At 38.9% G+C, this 18259-nt stretch overlaps 1 long non-coding RNA gene across 2 annotated transcripts in view; it reads left to right on the top strand.

Moving 5' to 3' along the window:
- Positions 1-4110: 4110 nt before the first annotated feature.
- The window catches only part of LOC117825570, a 48715-nt gene continuing 34566 nt past the window's right edge, over positions 4111-18259 (top strand). For both annotated transcript variants that reach the window (XR_004633870.1, XR_004633869.1), the window contains exon 1: positions 4111-4299. This is a non-coding gene — a long non-coding RNA (uncharacterized LOC117825570). The remainder of the gene's footprint in view (positions 4300-18259) is intronic.

Raw genomic sequence — 18259 nt, 5'->3', positions numbered from 1 at the left:
GAATATTCACACTACTTATTTTTAAACTCCGTTTGTAGGGCATAAAAAAGTGAATCCTTCTACTTAATTTCCATTTGACCCTCACGTACACCCTCAGGCTACATGGCTTGTGGACCAATCTCTCTGTCTGAACACGGATAGAAAGACGGACAAATATCTTAAGCACAGGCCCTGCATTGTGAATCAGCAGAGCTCCCAGAGCTCATATCTCTGCAGTTTGTGGAAGTTGGACTCTTTATCCCCTAGGCCCAGAGATAGGCAAGTTGTGTCTGAGTCACTGCTGGGGGACAGCTGGATAGGATACTGGGAGGATGTGTGTGTGTGTGTGTGTGTGTGTGTGTGTGTGTGTGTGTGTGTGTGTGAGTGAGTGAGTGAGTGAGTGAGTGAGTGAGTGAGTGAGTGAGTGAGTGAGTGAGTGAGTGAGTGTGTGTTTTTGTGCACTTAGGCGTGTGTGTGTTTATGTCCATCCATGACTGGCTTTGAGCCCTCTGGCTAGCTGCAGCTCAATCTGCGGCTGTCACTCTGTATGGAGTGGTGTGGATGATTGACATGTTTGTGTGTATACGTGTGTGAGGTGTGTGCATATATGCTACGTTGTTTACGAGCACCGAGATTGTGTACATCTTATTGTGGGTTTCGTGCAGAAATGGGAAAACTATGTGTGAGTGTGTGTGTGTAGGAAAGAGAGGGAGAGAGAGGGAGAGAGTACCTGCTGCAGGACACAGCAGGACAGCAGTGAGCAGATGGAATGTTTGATCCAGAGCATGGCTGAAGGCAGGATGGGACCCACACACACGCAATGCTCTCTTTCCTGTCACACAAACACACTCAGGAAAACACACCCAGTCCTACATTATGGCATAAAGATAAATACAACCTACAGCAAATGTTTATACAATAACACTAGAAAGTAGCTGCTTCATTCCCAATCGTTCGTCAAACAGTCTTCTGCACCTGTTCTATCAAAATCCTGAAATACAAAAAATTTAAATAATGCATTAGAATCCCTTTTCTCTTTTTTAGTGCCATAAATTACTAAAACAATCATTAAAACAGCCTAGCTCTGTCTTACTGGAGTCTCACAGTGCAACATCATTTCAAACTTTCCACGTTCCAGTCAAAAGTGCTAAGACACATTAGTAGCCCATGTAGAAAAATAACATAAAGCTATATAATAAGCTATAATTGAGTTTGAATACTGCACAGTGGACTGCACAGTGGTGCAGTGCAAAGCTGTTGCCTCACAGCAAGAAGGTTCCTGGTTTGAATCCCGGGTTGCCTTTCTGTGTGGAGTTTGCATGTTCTCCCTGTGCATGTGTGGGTTCTCGCTGGGTACTCCGGCTTCCTCCCACATGCTCATCGGGTTAATTGGTCACTCTAAATTACCTGTAGGTTTGAGTGTGTGCGTGAATAGTTGTCTGTCTCTACATGTTTGGCCTGTGATAGCTTGGCAACCTGTCCAGGTGTACCCAGCCCTCTGCCCAGAGTCAGCTAGGATAGGCTCCAGCCCCCGGCAACCCCAAATGGGATCAGCGGTCAAGATAATGGATGGATGGAATTCTGCACAGTTAGATCTGCCTCAAATCTCATCAATAAGTTGCTATATGTCTCATGAAATGGCAACAAGATCATGAAAGAAAATATGCACCCAAGTCGCTCTTTTCCAGTGTGATAATGGACCTCCAGTAAAAACAAATGCTGCTTTGGTACCCAGTGTCACCGAATACAGTGTCAAACATGTTGTGAACACATTCCACTGAAGTTGTAGTATGCCCTGAGTATAAGAAGCTGCCACTAGTGTAAGTGTTGACACATCTAAAGGACCCATATCCACAGCAGCAATCCAGCTATTTGAGTGTGTATTACAGTGCCGTTAGTATGCATTTGTGTCAGTCTATAATATATACAATATTTTCTTGGCTTTGACATTACTTTGGTTATGTTAGAATACCTTTCACAGATATGACACAAGTAATAACAGATATCCATCATAAGAAAAATAAAAAAACAGCAAGTCAACTAGGATCGAGTTGAAACTGTTGGCTGTAGCTGATCTATTGGCAGCAGGTGTAAAATGATAGCGTGGGAAGTGTGGCACTAGTGTTAAATCACTACCTATCTACATCACCAGTCCACTTGATACATATATATATATTTTTTCTTTAAAGGAAATTGACGTTGGAAATAGCGCTTTTCTAGTCTATGCTACCATTCACAGCTTGTTACATTCACACATCATTTGCACACTGCTGACCATGTCACCGGGAGCAATTTGGGTTCAGTGTCTTGCCCAAGGACACTTCAGTGAAAGACAAACGACCGACTCTACCACTGAGCCACAATCTATCTTACCAAGTAACATTTGCATGCTAACTTCCTCAGACATGAAAAGCATTTTTTAACTCACCATTCAGTGACGACTTGATAAGCTCACCCGCTAATGGAAGTACTTCTGCTTCTGTCACTGATTCTAACTAAGAAGACTAACTGTATTAATTGTCATTTGCGCTATTTATTAACATAGAGCACGGGATAGGTCATGCTTTTGAAAAAAAATGTTGAATAGCTATGTACTTGTATTTTCTGTCTTTTAATCAGGTAACTTAAAATCTCGATATACATTCTTGCTAATTCATGCCAAATTTCTAGAAGTTTTTTACCTCTAAAAGACAATACAGCATTGCAATGCTGAATGTCACACTGTAACAGAATCAAACTGAATATAATTTTGATATTTCTGCAAAGTTGCAGTGGGGGATATTATATATTTCCCATCTGAAAGCAGGGAATTAAGTTCATGGAAAAAGTTTCCCCATCCTGGGGAAATCCCCCAGGAAAGTGATTTCCAAAATACTTCTGAGTTAAATCCCCAAATCATCATGTTCTTGCCTGGGAATAACTATTGTCCTTGCTGCTACATGTGTGAGCGTGTGTGTGTGTGTGTGCTATTCTAATCGGACTGCACTATTTACTGCTTTAATCCATCCATGGTGACAGCACACACTCATGAAAATATTAACATAAAATGTCACAAAACTTATCTTGACAACATTTAAAACAGAAGGTCTTACAAAGTACTGTAAAAAACAATCAAAGTAATGTAATTTCCCATCAGAACATTCTTACTTTTTTCTTGTCTTTTTTTTACACTCATAAAAAGTTGATCCTTTAATTTCCATATTGTGTACCAGGAAACTGTGGAAAAACCTGTGGAAAATCTGTGACTGCTGCACCTGTGAGATATGACAGAAAGTACACCTCTCGGGTCTGCAGTTACACTAGTCGGAGGGATTAGGTCTAATATGAAATTTAAATTGATATTGCAAAGTAGATTTAAGTGCAGGCATTTCTGTTACAGAATGAAATGAGAGGATGCAATTTGGTTACCGTGCAAACCTGAAAATAATAGCTTGAATAAGATTTCACAATAATAAGTTCAGCTTCAATGCTGTAATTAATATCTTCAGAATTCATCAGAACATTGATTTATTTACATCATGTATCTCACTGGCTCACCACATACATACACATACACATCTTGTCTGTGCACATCACATTGACAGATAGAGTATCTCAGGGACTGGATAAAATGTGTTTGGTTCAGATAAGTCAGAAGTATCAGTTTCTCTGCATGTCCTCGCCTGAAACATTCATCTTTCAGAAACACATTGTCAATTTCCATAAAGTACGCCCTCCATTTTCACAGTATGGTAACAGGACAGGGTAAAAGAGGGCAGATTGACTTTTCTTCCTCCGTAATATACTTACTATGACCAGCTATATGCTTTACAGCTGACTTCTTCATGCCACTCCTTCAGGCTTTAAAGCAGTAAAAGTTAATCCAATGTATTGTTTGTTGAACATGTAGAGTTTAACAAGTAAAGTAGCTCCAACAAGTTATCTTTGAATCAAAATATATAATTTCTGATTCATTTCGACATTAAAGGCTTCAACTTCAGTTTCTATTTTCCCTGTTCCCTAAACAGTTGTGTAGTCTGTCAGCCAAGCTAATCAGTGGAGCTCTGCAAGGCAGTGATGAAGGTGTGCGGCTGGGGGTGGGGCTTCAGGTGAACAAAGAGAGAGAAGGTGGAATGTTTGGTGAAGGTTTTTTGGTGGGGAAGGAAGAGAGAAGGCCAGGAGGGGAGAGGAAATTACTTCATGGGCTCATTTGTATTGTGTTTCCTCGACTGCCAATGAAAGGAAAGGGATTATGTTCCCATGCTTTGGAGGACCATGACAACTGGGCCATCAGGAGGACGCTCTGTGCCGGACTAAAGCTGAACTGAAGGGGCAGGACTGGTGAGTCCAATTCTTTTTGGAGGTGTTTCTTTTGCCTGTGCTTTTCTTCCGCAATGCATTGCTTTTTGGTTGGGAGTCAACGACCTTTGGGTTTTTTGAGGACATTTCTGTTGGGACTTTTTTGGGCACTTTGTGAGGCTGCTGTTTTTAGGTGGACAATTTTCTTTCTATGTTTTTGATTTGTTCAGGGTTTTTTGTGAATAAACTGTCCTAGTTTATTGCAGCTGTACTTGTTTACAACTGTTTTATTCACAATTATAACGGGGGTTCAAGAGGTACCAGTAAGGGTCCTTAGGGTTTGCCGATGCCTGTCCAAATATACTGATAAATGACCAGGGGCGTGTCCAGAACTTTTTGACCGGGGTGGCCCAACTGAGGCTCTCACATAGGCAGGTGTGGCCAGTGCATTTACAAATAAATAACATTTACCCTTTCTGTCTTCACAACCTACTTCCATTAAAGTATTAAACTGTTGTTATATTCCCTTTGACTTAAAAAAAAAACATGACAAAGTGGCATAAATCTTCTAATCTTGATTATTGAAAGTCACACTTGAGGGCCCTAATAAAGAAATCTACTGTTAGCCTTTTATCTCATCCTAAATTATAGATTTTAACAGAAACCCCACCTCTGACAAGGCAGACAGCCAATCATAGTTTAGGTTTTTGGTGTTGCCACTGGGGTGGCCAATTGGATTTCAAGGGGTGCCAGTGCCACCCTTGGCCACCCCTCTAGACATGCCACTGTAAATGACAGAACCTTTTGAGCGTAGAACTAGCACAAAGCTTAAATAACAAGTTGATTATTACAGATGGTGGCCCGTTTGGGGAGCTTGCTGTAATTTGAATGGTGTTTGCTCAGAATTCGAAATACATTTTAAGCTGTCTGTTTTTTTAGATTTTGAGATGGCAGGTGTTGAACAGGTTGAGTTAGAGGAAAGAGCAGAGGAGTCAGATCAAGGAGAGTCTAGACAGGACAAGTCACATCCCCCTTTGCAGTCTGGCCTTTTGTCACCTTCAGAGAACCTGTTGCAGAAATATCTTTCCTCTTGAGTTAAATGTACTTGGACGAAGAAGAGGGAGGAGATAAAGAAAATGAAGAGGAGGATGGCAGTGTGAACGTCACGGTGACAAGCTGCATTGATGTTGACAAAGCTTAAATAAAAAGCTGATTGTTACAATGCTCATGGTGGATTACAATGAGATAAGACTGAGTCCTGTCAGTAGGAAGGGACTGGATTTGATCCTGTCTTGATGTTGGGTCTTTGTTAATAATTGAACATAGAGTATGGTCTAGACCTGCTATATTTGTAAAAGCATTTTTTTCTAATATTAATACACAACAACCGAGAATTGAAGGCCTGCAAACATAAATATAATCAAAGACAGAGACAAGAAAATCACAAATTACTGTACAAATGGGTGAAGCATTACAAAAGTTACATCTTCAAAGTTACAACCAAAATGGTTTAAGAACCTACAAATAAATGAAATGTGAACTAGGAATTTCAACCCATCATGATTCAGTCACTGAGTTATATAACAAAAGATGTGGCTCATTTAGTCCTAAGCATAAGTAAGTGGGGAAAAACTTTTGCAAGTTAGACAGTGTGTGTAAGGACCGTAGTGTGAATCTCTTGAAATCTGTTCTTCTTTTCAATCTTTTATTATACATGCTATTCAGCCACACAGAAGCATCCACTGAAAATAATGCGTATCTAATAGAAAGGGTTTGCAGTGAAATTGCACAGTACAGAGCATGCTGTTTGGATAAGACGATTCAAAAAAACTTTCTGAAGAATCAGAGTAATAGGATTAAGATGATAAAAGCTTCTTTGAAAATAATGCATCACAGTTGCCGAAGATTTGGCCAAGTAGTAAATGTGGATTTACAGTAAGGCTGGGAATGTATCGCCCCTACCAATTCCCTAGTCTTGGGACAGGGGTTCATTTGGTGGCCCTGAAACACTCTGTTTGTGTTAAATTAATACACCAAAGAAAGTTGAAAAAAAGGCTTTAAAGCATTTACTCCAACATGTTTTCTGTTTTACGCGCTGGGCATATTCCATTGGCAAAGTCAATGGCAGTTTCAACTGGTGGTTAGGGTTTAGCTTTTTAAATCTGTAATCATAGGCCGACTGGGAAGCCAACAAGTGTTTTAAAAGCCCACTGGGAGTTCCAGCTTTTCTGTCCAACAATTTTGTTTGTCTCTTCAATATATTCATTTTGGCCTCTACATTTATTGGTACAAGTTTTCTTTCATTAAAACATAGCTGCAACATTACAACCTATGAAAATCCAATGTTTCTTTTTGGGGGGGGGGGGCATTTTTGCCTTTAATGGATAGGACAGCTGAAGACAGACAGGAAACGTGGGAAGTAGAGCGTGGGGGAGGACATGCAGCAAATGGTAGAGGCTGGAATCTAACATGCGATCTCTGCAATGAGGGCTATAGCCTCTATATATAGGGCGCATGCTTAGACCACTAGGCCAACGGCCCCCCAATCCAATGTTTCTAAATCAGAGTAACAAGTTATTTTGCCTTTAGTACATTGTATGTTAAATGCTTGACTCTTACACTCTGTTACAACTTGTTTGTAGAGTAAAACACAAAGGGTGGTAATGTAATGGAGGCAAACCTGCATCACTGGTAATCACCAGTGCCAGACGGGCTCCTTCCCTGAGTATGCACATCATGCCTTGAAGACGTAGTGATGGCAGCGCTTTATTAGGAATTTAAGGTTAAATGTGCTCTATTAATTTAAGGATTAATATTAGCTACCTTTTATTTGGATAAAGTACAATCCAATAAGTCCACAGTAAGTTCTACAGGACTGTTTTTCATACGACCATCGTTATTATCATCACTTTTATCATCATTAGTTAAATCCTTATAGCTGAACCACACAATATAGTGAAACAGGTGTAGCAGAGGCACAGTTCCACAGCGGTTCAGTAGTATAACTGGTCGTTCTAAAGTCTGAGGTTGGCGGTTCATCCTTGATCCTTTAATCCACATGTTGAAGTGCAAGACACTGAAGCCAAGTGGCATTCCCAGTGGTGTGTATGTGTATGAATGCGATTAGTTAATACTGATAAACAGTATAGTATCCTCTTACATCAATGTGTGAATGGTGTGTGAATGAGTGAATGTGACATGTAGAGTAAACGCCTTATGCAAGGTCAAAGAGGCTAGGAACAGTGCTACAAGAACAAGTCCATATACCATTGGCCTTCCATTACCATTTACAGTACATTAGGTGGTTTGATTATGGGAAAACTGCCATCAAAAGTTGCCTGTTGCCTAGTTTTAAAGGATATAGTTTTGTATTAGCATGTCGTGTCAATTTTATATAAAGCAGCTGTGTACAGAATTAAAACATGAATGACCCGCAGTGTTCATCCTGAAACAGAAACTACTGCACACTGCCTCGCATGGTATTGTTGTGTTGCATATATTTCTGTCATGTATTTATATGCCTATACAGCTATTCCTATTTATTTTTTTCACTTCATTTCAGTATATTTCATTTGCCTAAACACGCACATGCACAGAAGCAAATTGAAAGGCTGAGAGGGCACATTGTCATCGCAGAGAGTCACTGGGGAAATGGGGACAGTAAGAGACAGTCATTAGGAAAAGCAATATGCTGCTGAAATTGGATCATCGTTCTTGCATAATAAATGCCTTCTGTTTGTTTTTAGGGGGAATATGATCCAGGAGTACACCGCATTCAATTCACGAAAAAGTACGTTAGATATAAATAGATGGAAATACCCTCCATGGTGTTCTGATTGAAAACATATTATGATGTTGAATTGTTGCTTTTTTACCAAGTATAAATCACCTTTCTGTTAAAATAAATTAATATCGTTCATTGCATAAATATTTTCACCTCTGACCTTTGCTGTGACATTTAGGGTAATGTGAGGGTCATAAATTAATGGGATTTAAGCGTGTTGTAACTAATCAATACATGGTTAGACTGCCTAAATGAAGGTTGAAGGACTATTATACCAAATGAACAAACTTGATCAAGTGCCAATCAATATTTTGACTGCTGAATAACAGTCTTAATCTACCTAAAAATAATCTACATGTTGCTCCCCCCAAAACATATTCTGTAAAACCTTTGATTAACGATTTAAGATTACAACAGTGTTATCATTTGCACAAAGCAATTTGAAGTGTACCCTGTTAAACTTCAATATACTGACACTTACATGAACATAAAACAATAATCAGGATCTAACTTTATTCCACTTACTTATCTGTTGATGTTGGCTTTGGTTCGTGTGACAGTTGTTCATTTAACTCTGGCTCAGATCAAATCATGTCACAAAATGGGTTTTCGAATACAAATGGCTATATGAATCAAACAAAAACAATAAAATGTATATATTACTTGAATTATATTGCTAATTTTGACATACTTAAGAATATTACATTGTATTTTTACTGAGTCTGTTCTGCTAAGTGGCACTCAGTGCAACTATATGGCACATCCCTCATTTAGATATTAGGACAGGACTGCCGTTGGCCTATTAGTCCTTGTCCCAGTGGTCCCAGGTACAACTTCCAACTTTACCATTTGCTGTATGCCATCCCCCTTTCTCCATCCTCCCACATTTGTGCCAAAAGCACAACTTAAAAAAAAAAGATTACATGAAAACGTTTGTCAGCTACGTATTTTTAAAATGTAATGTAATTTATATATTTTAAATTATTATTATTATTATTATTAGTAGTAGTAGTAGTAGTAGTAGTAGAAGTAGTAGTAGAAGTAGTAGTAGTATTAGTATTATTATTTTGTATATATAATGTCCTTAACCTGGCATATGGATTTTGAGAGGAGGGTTTTGAGACTGGGGTTCTGATTAGGGTGTGAAAATGGGAGGGTCTTCTTTTTTTTGTATTTTTAATTTATTCTGTTTTCAATACTACCGTTATTGTTTTAATGTACAGCACTTTGTGTTACAATATTATTGTAAAGTGCTTTATAAATAAAGTCTGATTGATAGAGTCTGACTACATACTGCACACCTTCAGGGCTTTTCTACTGACTGCTTTTTTTTTTTTACCGCTTTAGCAACAAGGTAGCACCACACATCAGCACTCTAGTGTAGGCATTCCCTGATCAGTTTGACAGTCAAATGCACCCTTAACTGTGTTGTTTGTCTCCCTATCTTTTTTGTGCAATTTGGCAATTTAAGTCCATTAAGTTGTGTGTGACTGTTGTGAAAAGCCCCAAAATGCACTGGTGATGCCTCATTGTAAGACTGAAAGAGACAAAGTCCAAATAAAGAAAACAGTGTGGTAATAAAAAGGACCAACAACTTTGATAACAGTGGCAGTGAAAACTAAAACATTTGTTTGGAGAACTGAAAAGATGAAGTTTTAAGTTGTTGATAGAATTTTAATGATTTCATATAATGAATTGCTCCTTGTGAACTATTATTCTGCAGAAAATCAGGTCCATCAACATTCCTTTTCCACTAATTGGACAAAACAACAACATTTTCCCAAGAGGAAACCTCCCTGAACATTGTGTCAGCAGCTTTTTTCCAGCTGAGACCTCTGTAAAGCCAACTCCAGCCAGTGCCCCTGTCAACTTCACCATTTGCTGCCAGAGACCCAGCTGGTCCGGCCAGACAGAGCTGTGGATCTCAGAGCAGTGGGAGGCTGCCAACAGACTGCAGCTTCTGCCCTGCAGTAACCCTCTAACGTTCACTACTGTAGGCAATGTCTATCCATCATATGATTCTAATGGAGGGTGTCGATCTTTCCATCATTGATAACAGGGTCCGACATAACCCATGGCCTGATGGCATGGCCAAGGGCCAGTAAAATTTCATGCAGGACAAGTTCATTGGCTCAGTCAGGATCCTTTTCTTTTCTTTTTTCTTTACGACCAATCAGTCTGAGTTGTGCTCAAAAGTTTACATACCCTGGCAGAATTTGTGATTTTTTTTGGCCATTTTCCAGAGAATATGAATGATAAGAGAAAAACTTTTTTCAGTCATGGTTATTTTTATCAAACAACTGTGTTTACTCTTTATATCATAATGACAGCAGAAACTACCCAAGAAATCATCAATTCTGCCAGGGTATGTAAACTTATGAGCACAACTGTATGTACATTGCCAAGACACATGATTGAATGTGGACAAGACATATAATGTAACACCTCACATCGATACAAATCATAAATAATAACCATATTGGTCCCCTGATTTTGCCCTTGAAATACATTGGAAAAAGCTGTATAATCTTTTCAAGGTCTACACTTTTTCAAGCCAACATATGTTCATGAAGGTGCAGTGTGTATAGACTGGCAAACCTAGTGGCTAATCTTCTTTTAAGGGACATTTTGTAACCCACTATGCTAAAGAGTCACATGTCTCAGTAAGTAATAGCACAACACGAACTACAAATCCTATGATACATACATTTGAAAGGGTAAGCAGAAAGTCTGACAGTTTCTCTCTGTTTCAAAAAGAGGCCATTGGAGACCATGACCTTTTAAGGATGTACTTTTTCAGTCTCAGTTTCAAGATTGATACCATTTGAGATCTGATGCCTTGGCGTGTAGAGTATACACTGGGTACAATTTTGGTTGAAATTAAATAGACAGAAAGGTAGAAAGAGATTAACACATTGTGACAGCTGTCATATCTTTTTACAGTAAATGACAGTGTTCCCTGTTGAAGTGAACATGCCTTCAAGGCAAGACACATCCTTAAGATAACAAATAGGATATGACTGCCTGCATATGTTTATATTGAAGGAGTTGCATGCATGTCTTCTCTTTGTTTTCCCACACCAAAGTTGACCCCTGAAAAAAATAAGAGATTGGGGCCAAAGATAAAGTCATCCCATCAAAGTAGATAATGCAAACATCAACCCTTTTGTATGTGCTGTTCTTCGGTATAACATGGTTTGTCATGTATCTTAAAGACCTGGATTTCTTGGAAGAGATTATATTTATTTATGTGACTAAGAAGAAAGAAGGAGACACACTTTGGCAAGATGTGTTAGCCAAACGGCAACCTCAGGCTACAAGAATTGAAGTCAATGCTGAAGTGTTAAAAACTAGTTTTACGAGTGTCCATTTGAGGCTGGAGTACTGGAAACCACATACATACCAATTCAAAAAATCAGATCCTTACAGCAGAAATAAACATGTTTACAGCCTGGTACAAAAAATGAGTTTAGTTGGAATAGCTAATTTCTCAATCGGCACACACTGTATGGTGGGTTAATTTTTCATAAAGCTGCATTGTGAGAGGCACAGCTGACTTGACTGACAGTCGGGAACGATGTAGCTGTTGTCAAGGAGGCTCAAAGCTTGCCTCTTTACCTCAGACTGGCTCAAGAGAAGTTAGATCGAGTTCAGCATTTCCAATATGGCACCAGCCGACAATTGGCTTCAAAACAGTGATTCAGAAACAAATGGGTGACGTCACGGATACTACTTCCATTATTTATTCAGTCTATGGTGTTCGCTCACATTATTAGAGATTGAAATGACACGATGCCAAATCTTCAACAATCTAATCTGCCAACACATATTGGCTGTAATGTATGTTCACTTCTAAAGTTGATTTGATTTTGTTTAAAGGTGTGCTACATAGATCCGTGCTTGGTCCTGTCCATTTATCTATTTAAATATTTCCTCTTTGTATATTTAAAACACGTCAAGTCTGATAGTTGCCATGAACTAGGGAAGCTGCACTGTACAATGGATATGGATCAAATGCAGATCAAAAACAAACTAATTGGAACTTTTCCAAATTTAGATAATGCAGACATTTCGCAAAGCTCAAATGTTAGTAATCTCTGTCATGTTTGATTCTGATTTATCTTATATTATAAAAAGGGCATAGTAAAGACTGCATAGTATTTCAACATTTTGACAAGAACCATTCAATAAGTTTGTGTTGTTTTGCTCAAATACCTTTGTCTTATTGTGGCTGGATGACTGTATCAAAACTTTGCTTAATCAACCTGAGAAAATTACAACTTGTTCAATACACTACCTAGGATATTAACAGAACCTTCAAAATGTAACCATACTAAACTAGTTAATACTTCTTATTATTTCTTCTTTCAATTGGCTCAACGCTATGTTGTAGTACTCAAACCCGGGATCCATGATTCCACTAGGACTTGGATTGTTGAATGCATAAGTACTGGTATGGTGAGGGACATAGATTTCTTCCTTTTTTTGCGTTAGTTTTTTAACTTTTTTGTCACACATTTCTAATAATTGCTTTATTCAAGCAAGGGCTGGCATGTGTGTTCACCTGTGCAGCCAACACTTGCTGCCATGATGCCCCACAGTTTGGGAATCACTGCAGTAGAGTGTAAGTTTATTAGACAGCTTTATTAGGGATCCCACCTCATCAGGAGCGATGAGATCGTTTCCCCATTAAGAGAGGCGTGGTACTTATTCACGCATGACACACAGCTCTATAATTTAATTGATAGTGTAAATCTTCAGACATGCCAACATGATCAGTCAGAATGAAATGTTAATAAATTAAACACGATTTCTACCCATGTAAAGGGTCCCAAACAATCTGTCACGGTTCATACAGTAAATAGTTTGGAGTACAACTGCCATCCTCCCAATAACAAATTATAATGTTATTAATGAGGATTCTTAATGTATCTTCTGCAAGGTTTCTTAGGTCACAAAAAGCTTACAATCCCTCACTTCAGCAAGAACATACAGACAGAACAACTGGATCACACATGCCTTTCTAAAACAGGGGTAGAGTAATAATAGTTTCTTTGCAATTTTTTTTCCTTTTAAAATATCAATAGATGACAGGGCTTTCTTTCGTGAGTTTTGTTTGTACCATTTGTCCTTTTATTATTACAATCTATTTTTTCTACATGGGGCCCTCCTTCCATTTCTCCCACTGCGACACTTCGAATTTCATTCATATTACTGACCTGCAAAATGCAGTTAAAGGCAGACGGATCACACACACTCACTCAGAACATTGGCAGAACTTCTTAGTAGAATTGACTTACCTGAAATGACTTTACTTGACAAATGCAAGCTAATCATGAGAATTAAATTTCACAGGGATTAATCAGGATTGTACTATATTAAAAAAATAAAACGCAGGAAGCACCAAAGAAGAAGAAGTGGTTGATAATATGATATACTGGTCCTAAAATGACAGGGGGAGAAGATGCATGGTGTAGACAGCACCACTAATCAGCATATATAATCAATTGCTCTGGAAACTTAATGAAATCCTGAAATGTCAAGGAAAGTAGAACTAATTTAAGGATTATAGCATTGGCTTCCAGTGGTAGAGCATGAAATAAAAGAAGCCTGGAATGAGTCATGAGCTCTGCCATATAGGTGCTTAGATTTCACCTTTTAGGCAGGCCCTGTGGCCTGTGAATGTCGTGCATTAATTTGGGCATGAATGTGTACGTGTGTTAGTGTGTGTCTCAGTGAGGATTAATGTGTGTTGGTCTGTTGAGGTGTGAAAATGTCATCCTGTAGGAGCCAACGCATCAGTGAGAGCAGGTGTGTTGTGACAGACAGGTGTGACATTTAACTTTAGATTTTATACCAGAAACTCCATCCATCTCTGTCTCACACACTTTTTTACCTGCACATACTGAGATCCACACACAGAAGCCCTGACACAAACACGCATATACATACACAGAAGCATAAAAAAAAAAAAGATGTTGACTCTCATATTAATCCTCTTTTATTGATCCTTTAAGATCTTGTTTAAAGCCAGCTGAATGTATTCTAATTCTGAATAACCATGAATGATCACTACAATATCCACTTCCTCTTCAAGTTAACAGGCAAGATTTGTGTTGTCAGTCAAAAGACGTCCTGCTGCTGTGGACGTTCCAGACTCCATCAGCAACTACTACTACTGCTAATATCCGTCTCATCACTATCATCTCTCTGTCTCTCTCTGTCCGTCTCTCTCTCTCTCTCTCTCTCTCTCTCTCTCTCTCTCTCTCTCTCTCTCTCTCTCACTCTCTCTCTTTTATTCTCTCTCTCTGGCTGTCTAACATGAGTCTGATTCTGCTTGAGAACTCTGCCTGTTAAAAGGACATTTTCCCTTGCTGCTGTAACTAGCTAAGTACTGCGCAGGGCAATGCTCATGGTGGATTAAGTTGAGATAAAATCAACTCCTGTCAGTAAAAAGGGACTGGATCTTATCCTGTCCTGATGTCGGGTCTTTGTTAATGACTTAAAAAAGAGCACGGTCTAGACCTGCTATATTTCAAAAGTTTGTTGTGATTTGGCGCTATACAAATAAAGATTGATTGATTGAAACTGAATGTACGCGTACACTGGACCATGTCTGTTTGAACAGTGAGTTAAAATGCAAAATTATGCTACTGATGGCAAATACTTACTGAGAGGAGAAATCAGATCAGCCCATCCAAGCTGAGGCATCTGATTTTCTCAATGCCAACCTGCACTGAGCACATAAATAATGTTTGCTCAAGTTTAGTTCTGGTTCTGTTTGCTTGATTTTGGTTCTTGTTTCTGTTTGCTTGAGTTTGGTTCTGGTTCTGTTTGCTTGAGTTTGATTCTGGTTCTGTTTGCTTGAGTTTGGTTCTGGTTATTTTTGCTTGGGTTTGGTTCTGGTTCTGTAAGCTTGAGTTTGGTTCTGGTCTGTTTGCTTGAGTTTGGTTCTGGTTCTGTTTGCTTGAGTTTGGTTCTGGTTATTTTTGCTTGGGTTTGGTTCTGGTTCTGTAAGCTTGAGTTTGGTTCTGGTCTGTTTGCTTGAGTTTGGTTCTGGTTCTTTTTGCTTGGGTTTGGTTCTGGTTCTGTAAGCTTGAGTTTGGTTCTGGTTCTGTTCTGTGGATGTGTTTTCAGTTTTTTGTTAATTTGTACAATAAAAAAGTTTGATTAAATACTAAACAAAAGTAAGAATGGTTTTGTAACAGAATAAATGCACAAAATTGGGCATTTATAAGGCTTCTCATAAAAACAGTGTACGTACAAGGGTTTTCAACACACAAACCATTAGGTTTTGCAAAGTTAAGGTAAAATATACGGCTACAAAAGATCCTAAATTAAGAGCCGTTCGGGAATCGTAAGAACCGGCTCTTCTTTGGGAGCAAAGTCAAAAGAGCCGGCTCTCTGAAAAAAGCCGAACTTCCCACCACTACATCAGGGGAGGGGAAAAATATATACAGATTCTCTGTAAGGGAGTCCTACCAATATTATACTCTGCATCTACACATGATACACTCTCTGTCAGAGCTTTACAAAATGAGCAGCAGAAGTGAACAGGTGATAAACCTGGCACTCCTCTTTGATCATGACAGTGAAAGAGAGGAGGGTGTGTCTGAAGATGAAGACCATCTTGTGGTCAATTCTGAGTCTGATGATTATGATTATGAACCAAATGAGGAAACAGATATTCATATTCCTCCAAGCAGACATTCACATAAAAAAGGGGAAATACAGTGATCTTCATCCCCAAATATACGTCAGGCAAAACTGTCTGCAGAAGACATTATAAAGACAGAGCCACTAGGATAGCAGTGACTCGTGTAGCAGACATCAAGTCAGCTTTTGAGCAGGTCATGATAAATAGTAAATGGACTTGTACTCGTATATCTCTTTTCCAGTCTTCTGACCACTCAAAGCTCTTTACATTACTTGCTCACACAATGATGGTAGAGGCTGCTTTAGTAAGGGACCATTAGTATTAGCTAATTTTATTCTAGACATTCATATGACGCTGAACAACTGAGGAAGCAATTTGGGGTTCAGTGTCTTGCCCAAGGACACTTCGGCATTTGACTGCAGGAGCTGAGCATTCAGAAGATCCTTCCATTTTAGGCAATATATACCTTCCAAACCAGCTAAATACAGCATCAAAATCTGGGCAGCATGTGACAGAAGAGGTGTCTCCTGTTAATTTATCAACATCACTTCATAAAAAAAATAATTTAATTTAATTAAGCAATAAAAACTTGATAAGGAGCTTTGTATTATGTATAACTAATGGTACATAGTTTGGGAAAGCTCTGGAAAGCTACATAACCGCAGGGATAGTGCACAGTCAATTGCTATTTTTTATTTTTTTTTACCTTGGTTAAGACCTTAGATTCCACCCACTGCACCAAGTTGGCTAATTTAATGGAATTAGTGTGTAAATAAACTAAAATCAATTAAGTTTAATACAAAGTTGATTAACTTCAGCTTTCTAAATCTGTCTGGCACAGACCTTATTCTGTGCATTTCACAAACTTCACATGTGTAAAACTATATGTCTGCCAACGTTAGCTAAATGTGGCAACCCTAGAGACAATTTGTGGATGACATGCCATTAGCAAGGCAGTCACAACATTTCAGCAACGGCAGAGAGACTGCACAGAAAGCCACATAGGCCAATAAGTACACATCCATTTGCAGGCAGAGGTTGTTTTAGTGTGAGGCTCTTCATTGTTTTGCTTTTAGCAATCCAAGCTAGCGAGCAAAGGCACACATTTTGGGGAGGCAGTTGGAGTGGCAAGGCAGTTTTCAGGGGATGCATTTGCCACACTATGGTACATTGGTAGATCTACCACTGAGCAGGTCCAGCTTTCAAGTGGTTTAGCACTGTGCTAATGGATTACACCCCACTCATGAGGTATTCCAGCATGAAACCCATTTGGCAATGGTCATTGGCCAATATTGAGCCCAAGTACAATCAGACTTATAATCTACAGCTCAACCCATCTTATGTATGTGGGTCTTATGTATTTTGCCCAGTTGGGCCCTGCCAAACAGCCAGTGTAATTCTGTGTGCAACTTTATATGAGCGGTTGCCATGGGGCCATTATGGAACCCGTAGACAATCCCACATACAACCCATTTTACAATCCCATTTAGGACACTCTTTTCAGCCCATTTAGGACCCACATGGGCTTCACATACAAATGTTGGCAGGGACTGAATTGCCAGTTTTTTAAATGACATGTTGTAGTCCATACATTGTTGGTTTATAGTCAAATATGGCAACCTAAAATTGTATAAAACTTAAGATAAGTGTCTTCTGTGTTTACTGACAATAAGTTGATGGTTCTCTGAACTACAAACCCAAAATTGTGCAAAGACCATGAATGTTGAAACTGAAAAATTGTATTGCTTCATGAAAAATATATGCTCATTTGAAATGTAATACCAGCAACGTGTTTCAATAAAGTTTTGACATGGATTACACAACATTGAAAAAGTTTTCCAGTGCCAGCCAAAACATGCCTGGAGGAAAATCTCCCAACCAACCACCCAGCTTGTTGCAAAAAAGTCAGCTTCCTAGTTGCATATAATTCTATGGCATGGCAAGTGTACCCATCTGGGAAGGCAACAGTAATGCTGAACAATATAACTTATGCTGCCATCCAGACAATGCATTTTTCAGGGAAGTAATTTCATAAAGCAGCCACAAGATGCCAAACTATCTTTTACTATATTAAAACAGCATGACTCTGTAGTAGAATAAGTTGGTGCTGTCAAACTGGGACTGCCTGTCTGTAGTTCCAGTTTGTCACCTTTTGAACTCATTTGGCGTATCATGACACAGAAAAATACAAAAAAGGAGACCCCGGACTATTGAGCAGCTGATCAGGACAACATTTCACTATCAACACTCCAGAAACTGGTCTCCTCGGTTCCCAAATGTTCACAGTGTTGTTAAAATAGGTTATGTAACACTCTGTTAACATGCCCCTGTCCCAACTGTTCTGAAATGTGTTGCTGGCATCACATTTAAAATAAGCATATGTTTTTCATGAAAAATTATCATTTTTCAGTTGCAACATCTAAAATGTTGTCCATGCACTTAAAATGTCAGCTTTAAATGGTTTGCAGACCATCAAATTCTGTTTTTATCAACATTTTACATACCGTACCAAGTTTTGGGTTATTTGAGGTTGTATAACAGACCACTCCAGTAACAGTGTC

Source organism: Notolabrus celidotus, chromosome 14 (genome assembly GCF_009762535.1).
Source record: "Notolabrus celidotus isolate fNotCel1 chromosome 14, fNotCel1.pri, whole genome shotgun sequence".
Taxonomy (NCBI): Eukaryota; Metazoa; Chordata; class Actinopteri; order Labriformes; family Labridae; genus Notolabrus; species Notolabrus celidotus.
This window is presented reverse-complemented; position numbering and strand designations above follow the sequence as displayed.